The sequence below is a fragment of the Malus domestica genome, chromosome 16 (genome assembly GCF_042453785.1).
Source record: "Malus domestica chromosome 16, GDT2T_hap1".
Taxonomy (NCBI): Eukaryota; Viridiplantae; Streptophyta; class Magnoliopsida; order Rosales; family Rosaceae; genus Malus; species Malus domestica.
The window spans coordinates 21,892,660-21,909,462 of record NC_091676.1 but is presented as its reverse complement, the minus strand read 5'-3'; positions in this window follow the sequence as shown (position 1 = coordinate 21,909,462).

The following is a 16,803-nucleotide window of genomic DNA, read 5'->3' as shown; positions in this document are numbered from 1 at the left end:
GGCCCTATCTCTTTGGGTGATTAGCCTTTGCTTATGCAAAGAGGAATCTACAAAGGTATTAATTTCAACTCACTTATTTTTGAGTTGATTATTGGTTCACCAATCTACTAGGCTTTGAATTTCATGGGTAAATGTTTTGTATTTGAGTGCATGTAAGCATGATTCCGCCTTTAATTGTTAATTGCATGCTATATGATGTTGCTCAAATGAACATGTTTTACAAAATAATTCCTTCAAGTGGTATCAGAGCCTAGGTCTAGTAGTTGGTGAATCCTTTTGGGTTTTGTAGTTCATAGTATGTGATCTAAAAGTTGTAATTGTTACAAGCTTTATTCTTGCTTCTTTGAAAGTAAATTTTGTTGGAAAATTTGCTATCTCAAATGTTGTAGATGTTGTTCATATGAGCATGAATATTGGAGCTAAAATTTGGTGCCATGCTTTTGGGAAAATTCGGCCAAAATCAAAGGGTGAATTTTTGGGTTCTTGTTTGACTTGTTAAAAGTGTTTTAATGTGTTCTTTGGAACCCCTAAGTACCCTAGTTTGGTTAGATGTTATTTCCCTTAAGTAAGAATGGTTTTGGAATGTTTTTGGGTGGAAAAAGTTCATGGAAAAATTTGGGTTTTTCATGGATGTTCTTCATTGTTCTTGATGTTCTTGTCAAGAACAAAAAGGTTTGGTGTTTTGATTCAAAGTTTTGAATTATTTCATAAAGTATATGTGATATGTTTTTAAATGATTTATTATGTATTTAAAGTGTTAAATATTTGTATAAATGATGATTGAAATAATTGTGTTTGAATTATTTCAAAAACATATCTTATCTTACATACACTTGCATGTTTTTGACAAAACTCACAAATCAACACACACACCAACCTTATCCCTCCCTAAAACCAGCCACTCCCTCAAAGGGAGTACTTTTGGGGCTTTTATGCAATTACATAAAGTTTTGATACTTTTGTGTATTTGCACTTTGGCCCAAAAGTTTACGTTTTTACGTTTAGGTCCAAAAACGCTAAAGGACAAATTGTTTTGTTCCTTTAATGATGTTTTTGCATTATTAAAAGTTTGGGTTCTAGTTGTATTTACATGAAGTTGTGACTTTTGTGTATTATACAAAGTGACCCCAAAAGTTTTTGTATTTGCAATATGGCCCAAAAGTTGAGGTTAATTGCAAGATGGCCCAAATAGGATGAGAACAAAATTGTTTTGTCTCTTTAAATGAGAATTGGATTTTCATTTTGTTTAGCTCCATTTAAATCAATTTTATGGATACAAAAACCAAATGAAAATGTTGCATTCAATTAATTAGTTAAAGTGTTAATTAATTAAAGGGTGATTATGAACCTAAGCCTAATATAATTGAGCTATGTGAAAGGCGTTTCAAATTTGTTTGAACCATGGGAATGTGTAGATTAAATTTTGGTTGTAATTTGATTTGATCAAATGTTGTAAAAGGGCTTAAGCTCTTCTTTACTTTAAAGTAATTTGTTATATGCAAATGTTGTAATGAGCATAAGCTCACCTTTACTTTGAAGTACTTCTTTCTTGCTTTATACGATATGCATGAAAATGAAGTAGTTGGGTCCAACGCCCATAAGACAACACGCCTTAATGTGATTAAACGCGTAACTAAAATCAATCTTCATTCCTAGACTGAGGTTCAACACAAGGCTCGTGTTGAATCTAAACAAAGGTTCATAATCATCCTTAGGCCCTAAGGCAACTATGTAGTCCATCAAATGAATGCAAAGTTTATGTTAGTAGTATCATATACTCTTGCTTTAAAAATCGTTTTAAAAGCATAGTGGGAGTATTATGTACAACTAAAACAATGAGATGGACCAATAGTTGTTATAGGACCAAAATAGTTTTAATAGAGATTAAAATGTATGTTTATATGTGATGAGACCTAAAACCCTCAACCAAACCAATATTAAGTTGATAAGCGAGAGATGTTTAGAATATCTCTTCGTGGCCTTCCACCGTGGTGGGATCCAATCGTTTATGACTTGTACACCGGCTTCACCCTATCATGGGGGAGTACACAGTGCATGCTTATACTCAGGAGGAATCCATATACATATGATGAGGTGAGTGTAGGCAACGAGGATAGCTATATATCGTATCATCGTGAGGCTATTCTTGAACCCCTTCACACACTAAGCATGGTGGGAAGAACTTAACTAAGTGCAATGGAACCAATATCATATCATTGTGAGGTTACATTCTCTAGAGGCCAAATAAGATGGGTACTTGCATGAGTTGCAAATGAGTAAGCGTACTCTCTCATTATTATTGTTGCTAGCCATATATCGTATCATCGTGAGGTGGGCTTGGTAATAGTGAGCCTCCCATAACCTACTAGGAGTTTCATCCAAAACTCTCGAATTCCTATGAGGGATATGGAATTTGCCAAAAATAGTGGGTGGTGCTATTTTGATTTAAAGACCCGAATCAAATGGCTTAAAATCAATCAATTTATATTCGTTATGTATTTGTTTACCAATATATTTGCAAACGCTATCCAACACTTGACAAAACCGAATGTTTTAGTTTCCGGACTTAGGTACCACAATCCCAAAGAATGTCTTAAAAGGATTGCATATGTATCTAAGTAGTCTCATCCTCACAATCTTCCTATTGATAATGTATCATTAGAAGAATATGTTAGAAAAGGTCTATCATAAAGAGGACAACACTTTTAATGTCATAATTCTTCAATTACAATTTGTTGTATGAAGAAATAGGAGTTGCTTTGAACAACTCTTAGTCAATGCAAACACTTAGTGCTTGTTTCTTTGTTAAATGAACAAAGAACTTGAGAAGAAAGCACAAAGGCATGAACACTTAAATGTGCCATGATTCTTCATTTACAAATTGTTGTATGAAGAAATGAGAGTTGCCTTGTACAACTCTTGAAGGTTTGTAATTATGTTTAGAACATAATGGTTGGTTGACAAAAATAGTCCATTAACATGGACTTATGATGATTTTGAATCATTGAATGTTGAAGTGATAAACCACTTAAACGAGACGGAAACTAGGCAAGGACTTCACCTTTGTTTCCCTATCCTAATCGTTCACTAAGTTTATTGTAAACTATATAGTGAACAATAACCACATACTCTCCAAAATGTTTGATGTGTATAACACAATTGAAAAAGGTTTCAAGAGAGATAGTGGGAGTTTAGGGACCATGACTAATGTAGTCAAAGGTGAAAGTCAAATAAAGAAGATAAATAACTCCAAGGGAACAAACTTTCTTTATGAAAGGATGGATATTGGAAGGGGTATTTGCAAGAAATGTCTTGCAAGTGTCAAGGACACACCTTTCGAAGGTGTTGTAAATTGTTCTTGAATAGTTCAAAACAGTTGGTTCTTCTACTTGAATGCATGATTCTGTATTAGTGACTATGTTTTACAATCGTTGTAAAAGTGTGGCTAATAAGAAGTAGAAGATAAATGAGAGAAGAGAAAGTACTTCACATTCGAAACGTGAATCAAATGTAGATCTCTGCGAAAGCAGATGGTACTTACTTCCTCATATGAACTACCAAAGAAATTGGAAAAACATAGATTGTCTTTGTATTCCAATTTTAAGGAACTAAATTCAGTCACTATGTGAAATGGATAAATGTTTTGTTTGACAAAACAATGTTCTTTATTAATCAATGATTAGATTATGGTAATCTAATTAATTGTCTCTATAGTAGAGATAATATGGTGGTGTTAACTGTTTAGAAAATAATGATGCTTAAAACCCAAAAGGTTGCAAGGTAGTGACTAATCCCAACTAAAGTTGTGATACCTCTAAAAACATAAGTTATGAGTTGGTGAAAGATGGATGCTTTGGATCGTTAGATCCGGATCCAATACCTTCTTGTTAAAATTGTATAGAGGCAAAATGTTTGAATCTTTATTCTTTTGGAAAGAAGAAAGAATCACAAAGTTGTTGAGATTAATTCACTTAAATGTTAGTGGCACTTGTCCACAAACATAATATTACTCATGTTGAATTACATTCACCGAAGATCACTCTCTGTTGGACTATAGTTTATTTTGAATAAACACAAGTCCGAATACTTTGCAAAATGTTTCAAAGAATTCAAGTAATGTAAGTTGATGAGTAAGACGTCTAAAGTATTTACCTCCTTAGATTTGATCCAAGGAAAGGTAACACTTTAGATGAGTTTCCTTGAAAGATATCAAGGAAAATATCATCATAAGATAATGTATTTCTCCATTAGGAGAAGAACGAACTTGAATAAGATTTAGTTCGTTAGATGTTATCTATTACCCATATATAGGATATATACTTCTAAAAACAATATGATTGTCAATGAGAAGATCTTCCAATATTTTCATGACTCCATAAGATGTAGTTGGAAAAGAAAGACAAATCTTAAGCATGTTAAAGATTTGGGGTTGTGTGCTAACAAGCAATATTTGTTTGATAATAATCTTGTAGGATATCCTTAAAATAACTTTTGGATATCGCTTCTATAAACCAACTAACAAATGTTGTTTTGTTGGATAGTTCATTGTAATTCTACAATGTGATTTGCCTAAAAGCAAATGAACGAGAGATAGAACTCAAAGAATGGGTTCTTTGAGAGACAAGAAAGTAATCAACAAATATAACAACCTAGTTCCTATACCACAAGCTCCAAGGTAGTCGATAAGGATTTAAAAACCGTCTCAGTTGAATGGTTTTGAACTTTATGACTATGTCATAGAGTTGCACCTCTTAATTCGAAAGAAATAAGAATGAAAATCCTTATGACTACATTGAGTGCATATACGATATATACTCAAGGAAATGGTAAAGTACCATTTGACTCGAAATAATGAAACCTTCATAGCTAATTGGTAGCTTAAGGTGACTACAATCAAAGAGAATGGTTAACTTTAAAGGAACCATTTTTGACGTAGTCTTAGTTTCAATTAATTCGAAGATTGTTAGCTACAACTAAATGGTGATTCAATGTTTTGACATAATATGGGTTTCCGAAACCATTATTAAGATAGTCTTGATAATATATGTCTAAAACTATGAATCACAAGACATGAAAGTTGTAGAGATCCATCCATCATGGATCTTAGCAAGTTAGTGGGAGCTATTTGCATTTTATGAGAAAAATGATCAAATCGTTTGATTTCTCATAAAGATGTAAATGAATCTTTTGTTTACTAGTTTTACAAAAGATTAGTGGGAGTTAATCATGTTCCTAAAAATTTAAATATATATGATATATTAATTTTGGAAATGAAAAGAATACTTCTTCGTTAAAGTTATGACTTTAATACATTATATGAAGATAGAATGTATATGGGAGATATAGTCTATATACATGGGATGGAAATCTATAATGATATATTTCATGATATAATTGGATTATATCAATCCCTAATAATAGACAATGGATGCTAGGAAGTTTCTCATATGATGATAAACTTCAATTAGAAGGATGACTCTAGTAAGACTAGCAAGTTGCCCTTCTCAAAGGGAACGTGCCCCTTTGACTCCCAAAGAAATAATGCGTAAATAGAATCCTTTATGCATACGCAGAAAGGTGATTTATGTATTTCATATTGTATGAAAAACATTGATATGAGTTGTACCTAGAACGGTACAAGATGATATCAGTGCAAGCCCAGGATCAGAACCATGGCAACTGTCAAGTGAGTCCTTAAGTATTTAAGAAATACTAAAGGATAAATTCCTCAAAGATCGAGGAAGAATCAAAGTAACGTAATGGAAGCGTAAATGTATTAGATTATGAATCTAATCCATCATTGGATGTTTCTTCATTATGAATGAAGAGATAAACAGATATCTCTTTATTATGACTAAAGAGATATTTGGATGGAAACATTAAAGTAATGACTTTAGTGTGTTCCATTATGAATGCAAGATATATTGCCATATAGAAGTTTACAACAATGTTGTTTGGATGGGAAAGTTCATTTATGAACTCTCTATTCGGTTCCAACCAGAAAGTGTATGACACTAATGGGGCGATAGCTCAAGCCTGGGAATCAAGGTCTCATCAAGATCCGAACACAAATGAGAGACTGAACCACATGATTGAGAATCATGTATAATGGTGACGTTGTTATTCTCAAGGTTGCTTCTGTGGATAACACATATAGATATCCACTGCCTAGGCCTACTATTCAGCCATTTATGAAATGACTACAGAAGAGATATCATCATTGATGATCAAGCTGATTGGCTCTAGTGCAAGTGGGAGATTGTTGGAAATGTGCCCTAAATCCAATCATGTGATGATACTTTACGGACATTTCACATGTTAAACTAATCTAGTTTTACATATAAAGGGCATACATTATTGTTTGAGCCGTCTCATATAAATGTTATATGCTTAAACAATAAAGTCCAAGGAATTTGTGATTGGGAGAATGTAATCTAATGAAGTTAGATTCTTGAGACCATTCTTTCGTAGACACATCCTAAACGTTCCTGATCATAGGATTGCCAATTGGGCATTGACAGTCCGTCAAGATCGGTACGTACTATGTCTTCTCTCAGGGAGAGTGATTAGTCTCAAATCATTGGTGTGTGTGACATCAAGACAAGTGCGGTAGGTGCTCAATAGAGAATGAGTTCACTGAACGCGATCAACGAAGAGTTCTCATATTCCATGTCACATGAGAACTCATGGTTGGGATAATGCAAAGTAGTCCTTTGACCTGAGGCATCATAGTTGTCTTGTGGTTAAGACCTTGATCTTTGATTATGTCAAAGTCATCCCACCAGGAGGGTGTCCACGGCATCGTTGGGGTCAAGCCGCTTAGCTATGGAGACAAGTGAATGCGCAACAAGGGATCTCTAACCTTCAAACTGTTTGAGGGAGAATACTCTCTGATATGATTTGAATCTCTGGCCAGAGTATGAATGAGATTTGGGAATGTGTTCCTAATCACATTCAAGGTAATCATATAAGCACAAGACACACATTGGATAGTAGACATGAGAAAATAAACTATCAAACCAAACAATGTGGTCAAGAGTATTAGATTAGAGAAAGACCGTATTGCATTTGTAATCCCAGACTGAATAGGTTCTCCACCTCTTCTGATTAGCTTGGGTAACCATGACATACGGCTAGGTGTCACTCATGGTTTGTGGAAGCCCTAAACGTGTGTAATCACTAAAGGGAGAATTGAAAATAGTTTCAATTCACAATCGATGTAAAATGGTTTTAATCGCCCACTACCTCGCTAAAAGGAACCTAATGGATCGTACACCGTGTAAGGTAGAGATGGACGAAATAAATGAAATGAGTAAGATTAATTGAATGGTTTAATTATTTATGGCAAGGATTAATTAATATGTTAATTAATCAAACGAATAAGTTCGTTAAAGACCACGGGATAGTTTTGGACCTTAAGGCTCAATGGGCTTCGAACGTCAAGCCCATTAACTTAAGTTGTATGACAATTTAATGAATAAAGATTCATTAAAGCCCAAAAGCCCAAAAATCCCTAAATGGCCGGCCATAAGGAATGAATTAGGGTTTTGGTTATTTAGGTCACTTAAAGAAGTGACTATATAAATGACTTTATAGCCAAATATTCATTAAGTGAAATAAGGGTTTATTTTTGGGGAAAATGGGTGAGAATTGTCTCTCCATTTTCTCTCTAAAGAGGCCAACACCTTGGAGGTGATTAGCTAGTCATCTAATCCTCCAAGGTCACTCATTCATCATCCTATCTCTCCTTGGTGTAGAGACTTAGAGGTTCTCAATTTTGGGAACTTGGAGAACCTATTCTTCCATCCAAATCCATGGATCTAAGAAGCAAGGAATGAAGGCCCTATCTCTTTGGGTGATTAGCCTTTGCTTATGCAAAGAGGAATCTACAAAGGTATTAATTTCAACTCACTTATTTTTGAGTTGATTATTGGTTCACCAATCTACTAGGCTTTGAATTTCATGGGTAAATGTTTTGTATTTGAGTGCATGTAAGCATGATTCCGCCTTTAATTGTTAATTGCATGCTATATGATGTTGCTCAAATGAACATGTTTTACAAAATAATTCCTTCAAGTGGTATCAGAGCCTAGGTCTAGTAGTTGGTGAATCCTTTTGGGTTTTGTAGTTCATAGTATGTGATCTAAAAGTTGTAATTGTTACAAGCTTTATTCTTGCTTCTTTGAAAGTAAATTTTGTTGGAAAATTTGCTATCTCAAATGTTGTAGATGTTGTTCATATGAGCATGAATATTGGAGCTAAAATTTGGTGCCATGCTTTTGGGAAAATTCGGCCAAAATCAAAGGGTGAATTTTTGGGTTCTTGTTTGACTTGTTAAAAGTGTTTTAATGTGTTCTTTGGAACCCCTAAGTACCCTAGTTTGGTTAGATGTTATTTCCCTTAAGTAAGAATGGTTTTGGAATGTTTTTGGGTGGAAAAAGTTCATGGAAAAATTTGGGTTTTTCATGGATGTTCTTCATTGTTCTTGATGTTCTTGTCAAGAACAAAAAGGTTTGGTGTTTTGATTCAAAGTTTTGAATTATTTCATAAAGTATATGTGATATGTTTTTAAATGATTTATTATGTATTTAAAGTGTTAAATATTTGTATAAATGATGATTGAAATAATTGTGTTTGAATTATTTCAAAAACATATCTTATCTTACATACACTTGCATGTTTTTGACAAAACTCACAAATCAACACACACACCAACCTTATCCCTCCCTAAAACCAGCCACTCCCTCAAAGGGAGTACTTTTGGGGCTTTTATGCAATTACATAAAGTTTTGATACTTTTGTGTATTTGCACTTTGGCCCAAAAGTTTACGTTTTTACGTTTAGGTCCAAAAACGCTAAAGGACAAATTGTTTTGTTCCTTTAATGATGTTTTTGCATTATTAAAAGTTTGGGTTCTAGTTGTATTTACATGAAGTTGTGACTTTTGTGTATTATACAAAGTGACCCCAAAAGTTTTTGTATTTGCAATATGGCCCAAAAGTTGAGGTTAATTGCAAGATGGCCCAAATAGGATGAGAACAAAATTGTTTTGTCTCTTTAAATGAGAATTGGATTTTCATTTTGTTTAGCTCCATTTAAATCAATTTTATGGATACAAAAACCAAATGAAAATGTTGCATTCAATTAATTAGTTAAAGTGTTAATTAATTAAAGGGTGATTATGAACCTAAGCCTAATATAATTGAGCTATGTGAAAGGCGTTTCAAATTTGTTTGAACCATGGGAATGTGTAGATTAAATTTTGGTTGTAATTTGATTTGATCAAATGTTGTAAAAGGGCTTAAGCTCTTCTTTACTTTAAAGTAATTTGTTATATGCAAATGTTGTAATGAGCATAAGCTCACCTTTACTTTGAAGTACTTCTTTCTTGCTTTATACGATATGCATGAAAATGAAGTAGTTGGGTCCAACGCCCATAAGACAACACGCCTTAATGTGATTAAACGCGTAACTAAAATCAATCTTCATTCCTAGACTGAGGTTCAACACAAGGCTCGTGTTGAATCTAAACAAAGGTTCATAATCATCCTTAGGCCCTAAGGCAACTATGTAGTCCATCAAATGAATGCAAAGTTTATGTTAGTAGTATCATATACTCTTGCTTTAAAAATCGTTTTAAAAGCATAGTGGGAGTATTATGTACAACTAAAACAATGAGATGGACCAATAGTTGTTATAGGACCAAAATAGTTTTAATAGAGATTAAAATGTATGTTTATATGTGATGAGACCTAAAACCCTCAACCAAACCAATATTAAGTTGATAAGCGAGAGATGTTTAGAATATCTCTTCGTGGCCTTCCACCGTGGTGGGATCCAATCGTTTATGACTTGTACACCGGCTTCACCCTATCATGGGGGAGTACACAGTGCATGCTTATACTCAGGAGGAATCCATATACATATGATGAGGTGAGTGTAGGCAACGAGGATAGCTATATATCGTATCATCGTGAGGCTATTCTTGAACCCCTTCACACACTAAGCATGGTGGGAAGAACTTAACTAAGTGCAATGGAACCAATATCATATCATTGTGAGGTTACATTCTCTAGAGGCCAAATAAGATGGGTACTTGCATGAGTTGCAAATGAGTAAGCGTACTCTCTCATTATTATTGTTGCTAGCCATATATCGTATCATCGTGAGGTGGGCTTGGTAATAGTGAGCCTCCCATAACCTACTAGGAGTTTCATCCAAAACTCTCGAATTCCTATGAGGGATATGGAATTTGCCAAAAATAGTGGGTGGTGCTATTTTGATTTAAAGACCCGAATCAAATGGCTTAAAATCAATCAATTTATATTCGTTATGTATTTGTTTACCAATATATTTGCAAACGCTATCCAACACTTGACAAAACCGAATGTTTTAGTTTCCGGACTTAGGTACCACAATCCCAAAGAATGTCTTAAAAGGATTGCATATGTATCTAAGTAGTCTCATCCTCACAATCTTCCTATTGATAATGTATCATTAGAAGAATATGTTAGAAAAGGTCTATCATAAAGAGGACAACACTTTTAATGTCATAATTCTTCAATTACAATTTGTTGTATGAAGAAATAGGAGTTGCTTTGAACAACTCTTAGTCAATGCAAACACTTAGTGCTTGTTTCTTTGTTAAATGAACAAAGAACTTGAGAAGAAAGCACAAAGGCATGAACACTTAAATGTGCCATGATTCTTCATTTACAAATTGTTGTATGAAGAAATGAGAGTTGCCTTGTACAACTCTTGAAGGTTTGTAATTATGTTTAGAACATAATGGTTGGTTGACAAAAATAGTCCATTAACATGGACTTATGATGATTTTGAATCATTGAATGTTGAAGTGATAAACCACTTAAACGAGACGGAAACTAGGCAAGGACTTCACCTTTGTTTCCCTATCCTAATCGTTCACTAAGTTTATTGTAAACTATATAGTGAACAATAACCACATACTCTCCAAAATGTTTGATGTGTATAACACAATTGAAAAAGGTTTCAAGAGAGATAGTGGGAGTTTAGGGACCATGACTAATGTAGTCAAAGGTGAAAGTCAAATAAAGAAGATAAATAACTCCAAGGGAACAAACTTTCTTTATGAAAGGATGGATATTGGAAGGGGTATTTGCAAGAAATGTCTTGCAAGTGTCAAGGACACACCTTTCGAAGGTGTTGTAAATTGTTCTTGAATAGTTCAAAACAGTTGGTTCTTCTACTTGAATGCATGATTCTGTATTAGTGACTATGTTTTACAATCGTTGTAAAAGTGTGGCTAATAAGAAGTAGAAGATAAATGAGAGAAGAGAAAGTACTTCACATTCGAAACGTGAATCAAATGTAGATCTCTGCGAAAGCAGATGGTACTTACTTCCTCATATGAACTACCAAAGAAATTGGAAAAACATAGATTGTCTTTGTATTCCAATTTTAAGGAACTAAATTCAGTCACTATGTGAAATGGATAAATGTTTTGTTTGACAAAACAATGTTCTTTATTAATCAATGATTAGATTATGGTAATCTAATTAATTGTCTCTATAGTAGAGATAATATGGTGGTGTTAACTGTTTAGAAAATAATGATGCTTAAAACCCAAAAGGTTGCAAGGTAGTGACTAATCCCAACTAAAGTTGTGATACCTCTAAAAACATAAGTTATGAGTTGGTGAAAGATGGATGCTTTGGATCGTTAGATCCGGATCCAATACCTTCTTGTTAAAATTGTATAGAGGCAAAATGTTTGAATCTTTATTCTTTTGGAAAGAAGAAAGAATCACAAAGTTGTTGAGATTAATTCACTTAAATGTTAGTGGCACTTGTCCACAAACATAATATTACTCATGTTGAATTACATTCACCGAAGATCACTCTCTGTTGGACTATAGTTTATTTTGAATAAACACAAGTCCGAATACTTTGCAAAATGTTTCAAAGAATTCAAGTAATGTAAGTTGATGAGTAAGACGTCTAAAGTATTTACCTCCTTAGATTTGATCCAAGGAAAGGTAACACTTTAGATGAGTTTCCTTGAAAGATATCAAGGAAAATATCATCATAAGATAATGTATTTCTCCATTAGGAGAAGAACGAACTTGAATAAGATTTAGTTCGTTAGATGTTATCTATTACCCATATATAGGATATATACTTCTAAAAACAATATGATTGTCAATGAGAAGATCTTCCAATATTTTCATGACTCCATAAGATGTAGTTGGAAAAGAAAGACAAATCTTAAGCATGTTAAAGATTTGGGGTTGTGTGCTAACAAGCAATATTTGTTTGATAATAATCTTGTAGGATATCCTTAAAATAACTTTTGGATATCGCTTCTATAAACCAACTAACAAATGTTGTTTTGTTGGATAGTTCATTGTAATTCTACAATGTGATTTGCCTAAAAGCAAATGAACGAGAGATAGAACTCAAAGAATGGGTTCTTTGAGAGACAAGAAAGTAATCAACAAATATAACAACCTAGTTCCTATACCACAAGCTCCAAGGTAGTCGATAAGGATTTAAAAACCGTCTCAGTTGAATGGTTTTGAACTTTATGACTATGTCATAGAGTTGCACCTCTTAATTCGAAAGAAATAAGAATGAAAATCCTTATGACTACATTGAGTGCATATACGATATATACTCAAGGAAATGGTAAAGTACCATTTGACTCGAAATAATGAAACCTTCATAGCTAATTGGTAGCTTAAGGTGACTACAATCAAAGAGAATGGTTAACTTTAAAGGAACCATTTTTGACGTAGTCTTAGTTTCAATTAATTCGAAGATTGTTAGCTACAACTAAATGGTGATTCAATGTTTTGACATAATATGGGTTTCCGAAACCATTATTAAGATAGTCTTGATAATATATGTCTAAAACTATGAATCACAAGACATGAAAGTTGTAGAGATCCATCCATCATGGATCTTAGCAAGTTAGTGGGAGCTATTTGCATTTTATGAGAAAAATGATCAAATCGTTTGATTTCTCATAAAGATGTAAATGAATCTTTTGTTTACTAGTTTTACAAAAGATTAGTGGGAGTTAATCATGTTCCTAAAAATTTAAATATATATGATATATTAATTTTGGAAATGAAAAGAATACTTCTTCGTTAAAGTTATGACTTTAATACATTATATGAAGATAGAATGTATATGGGAGATATAGTCTATATACATGGGATGGAAATCTATAATGATATATTTCATGATATAATTGGATTATATCAATCCCTAATAATAGACAATGGATGCTAGGAAGTTTCTCATATGATGATAAACTTCAATTAGAAGGATGACTCTAGTAAGACTAGCAAGTTGCCCTTCTCAAAGGGAACGTGCCCCTTTGACTCCCAAAGAAATAATGCGTAAATAGAATCCTTTATGCATACGCAGAAAGGTGATTTATGTATTTCATATTGTATGAAAAACATTGATATGAGTTGTACCTAGAACGGTACAAGATGATATCAGTGCAAGCCCAGGATCAGAACCATGGCAACTGTCAAGTGAGTCCTTAAGTATTTAAGAAATACTAAAGGATAAATTCCTCAAAGATCGAGGAAGAATCAAAGTAACGTAATGGAAGCGTAAATGTATTAGATTATGAATCTAATCCATCATTGGATGTTTCTTCATTATGAATGAAGAGATAAACAGATATCTCTTTATTATGACTAAAGAGATATTTGGATGGAAACATTAAAGTAATGACTTTAGTGTGTTCCATTATGAATGCAAGATATATTGCCATATAGAAGTTTACAACAATGTTGTTTGGATGGGAAAGTTCATTTATGAACTCTCTATTCGGTTCCAACCAGAAAGTGTATGACACTAATGGGGCGATAGCTCAAGCCTGGGAATCAAGGTCTCATCAAGATCCGAACACAAATGAGAGACTGAACCACATGATTGAGAATCATGTATAATGGTGACGTTGTTATTCTCAAGGTTGCTTCTGTGGATAACACATATAGATATCCACTGCCTAGGCCTACTATTCAGCCATTTATGAAATGACTACAGAAGAGATATCATCATTGATGATCAAGCTGATTGGCTCTAGTGCAAGTGGGAGATTGTTGGAAATGTGCCCTAAATCCAATCATGTGATGATACTTTACGGACATTTCACATGTTAAACTAATCTAGTTTTACATATAAAGGGCATACATTATTGTTTGAGCCGTCTCATATAAATGTTATATGCTTAAACAATAAAGTCCAAGGAATTTGTGATTGGGAGAATGTAATCTAATGAAGTTAGATTCTTGAGACCATTCTTTCGTAGACACATCCTAAACGTTCCTGATCATAGGATTGCCAATTGGGCATTGACAGTCCGTCAAGATCGGTACGTACTATGTCTTCTCTCAGGGAGAGTGATTAGTCTCAAATCATTGGTGTGTGTGACATCAAGACAAGTGCGGTAGGTGCTCAATAGAGAATGAGTTCACTGAACGCGATCAACGAAGAGTTCTCATATTCCATGTCACATGAGAACTCATGGTTGGGATAATGCAAAGTAGTCCTTTGACCTGAGGCATCATAGTTGTCTTGTGGTTAAGACCTTGATCTTTGATTATGTCAAAGTCATCCCACCAGGAGGGTGTCCACGGCATCGTTGGGGTCAAGCCGCTTAGCTATGGAGACAAGTGAATGCGCAACAAGGGATCTCTAACCTTCAAACTGTTTGAGGGAGAATACTCTCTGATATGATTTGAATCTCTGGCCAGAGTATGAATGAGATTTGGGAATGTGTTCCTAATCACATTCAAGGTAATCATATAAGCACAAGACACACATTGGATAGTAGACATGAGAAAATAAACTATCAAACCAAACAATGTGGTCAAGAGTATTAGATTAGAGAAAGACCGTATTGCATTTGTAATCCCAGACTGAATAGGTTCTCCACCTCTTCTGATTAGCTTGGGTAACCATGACATACGGCTAGGTGTCACTCATGGTTTGTGGAAGCCCTAAACGTGTGTAATCACTAAAGGGAGAATTGAAAATAGTTTCAATTCACAATCGATGTAAAATGGTTTTAATCGCCCACTACCTCGCTAAAAGGAACCTAATGGATCGTACACCGTGTAAGGTAGAGATGGACGAAATAAATGAAATGAGTAAGATTAATTGAATGGTTTAATTATTTATGGCAAGGATTAATTAATATGTTAATTAATCAAACGAATAAGTTCGTTAAAGACCACGGGATAGTTTTGGACCTTAAGGCTCAATGGGCTTCGAACGTCAAGCCCATTAACTTAAGTTGTATGACAATTTAATGAATAAAGATTCATTAAAGCCCAAAAGCCCAAAAATCCCTAAATGGCCGGCCATAAGGAATGAATTAGGGTTTTGGTTATTTAGGTCACTTAAAGAAGTGACTATATAAATGACTTTATAGCCAAATATTCATTAAGTGAAATAAGGGTTTATTTTTGGGGAAAATGGGTGAGAATTGTCTCTCCATTTTCTCTCTAAAGAGGCCAACACCTTGGAGGTGATTAGCTAGTCATCTAATCCTCCAAGGTCACTCATTCATCATCCTATCTCTCCTTGGTGTAGAGACTTAGAGGTTCTCAATTTTGGGAACTTGGAGAACCTATTCTTCCATCCAAATCCATGGATCTAAGAAGCAAGGAATGAAGGCCCTATCTCTTTGGGTGATTAGCCTTTGCTTATGCAAAGAGGAATCTACAAAGGTATTAATTTCAACTCACTTATTTTTGAGTTGATTATTGGTTCACCAATCTACTAGGCTTTGAATTTCATGGGTAAATGTTTTGTATTTGAGTGCATGTAAGCATGATTCCGCCTTTAATTGTTAATTGCATGCTATATGATGTTGCTCAAATGAACATGTTTTACAAAATAATTCCTTCAGAAACTTCATGGAGTTGAATATCAGAGTGCACAACGACCAAGATTACAAAATAATAAGAATATTATTAAACTAACAAGAATGTCAGAACGGCTACAAAACCCTAAGAGACTACATTGTGAATAACTTGTTCTCAAACTAAATTACAAACTATATTTATAGAGAACTAAATCTAAGAAACCCTAACTCGGATGGGCTAAGCCCAAAATACCAAACATTAAAATAAATCTAAATAATAATATTTTCCAACACATGGATAGTTTGGTATTTAGTACTAACTAGGTTCCAGAAGAATCAAAAACTAATAATGGTGAGAGAGAACCGAAGCACCCAAAGAAATCGAAACCGGAGAGCATGAATGCGTGGCCTGGAGGGCAAGGTAGTCATTTTACGGTAGAAAAGATGGCAAAAAATTAGCTTAACAAACAAATTGAGGGGCATTTTGGTCCGCACACTGCCCTAGAACAGTAACCAGATGTTTGGTTTTTAGTATATATAGAATGTGTTTTTCTTGTTTTGATACATGTGTAGTTATCAATATTTCAAATCGTTTAATTGTTGAAATATTGCTTAATTCCTTTACTCTTCAAACATGGCACTAAAAAAGTGGGTTTTCCGTCATCTCTTTGTGTAGATGGGACGACGGTTTTATGCCAAACTGTAGTTTGGTGATGCTTCGCACGACGGTTTATTTGGAAAACGTCGTCTTGTACATGATTTTTTAGATTTTGATTAGTGGGACAACAGTTTTCTAGAAAGTGTCGTGTGGATGCCTTTGGAAGGATGACCCAAATTTGTCTCGAATCAATATCCGAAGATGACCTCGTCAATATGTGTTACACAAACGACGCATTGAACGAACAATTATTTGTACTTTGTTGATGCACAAAA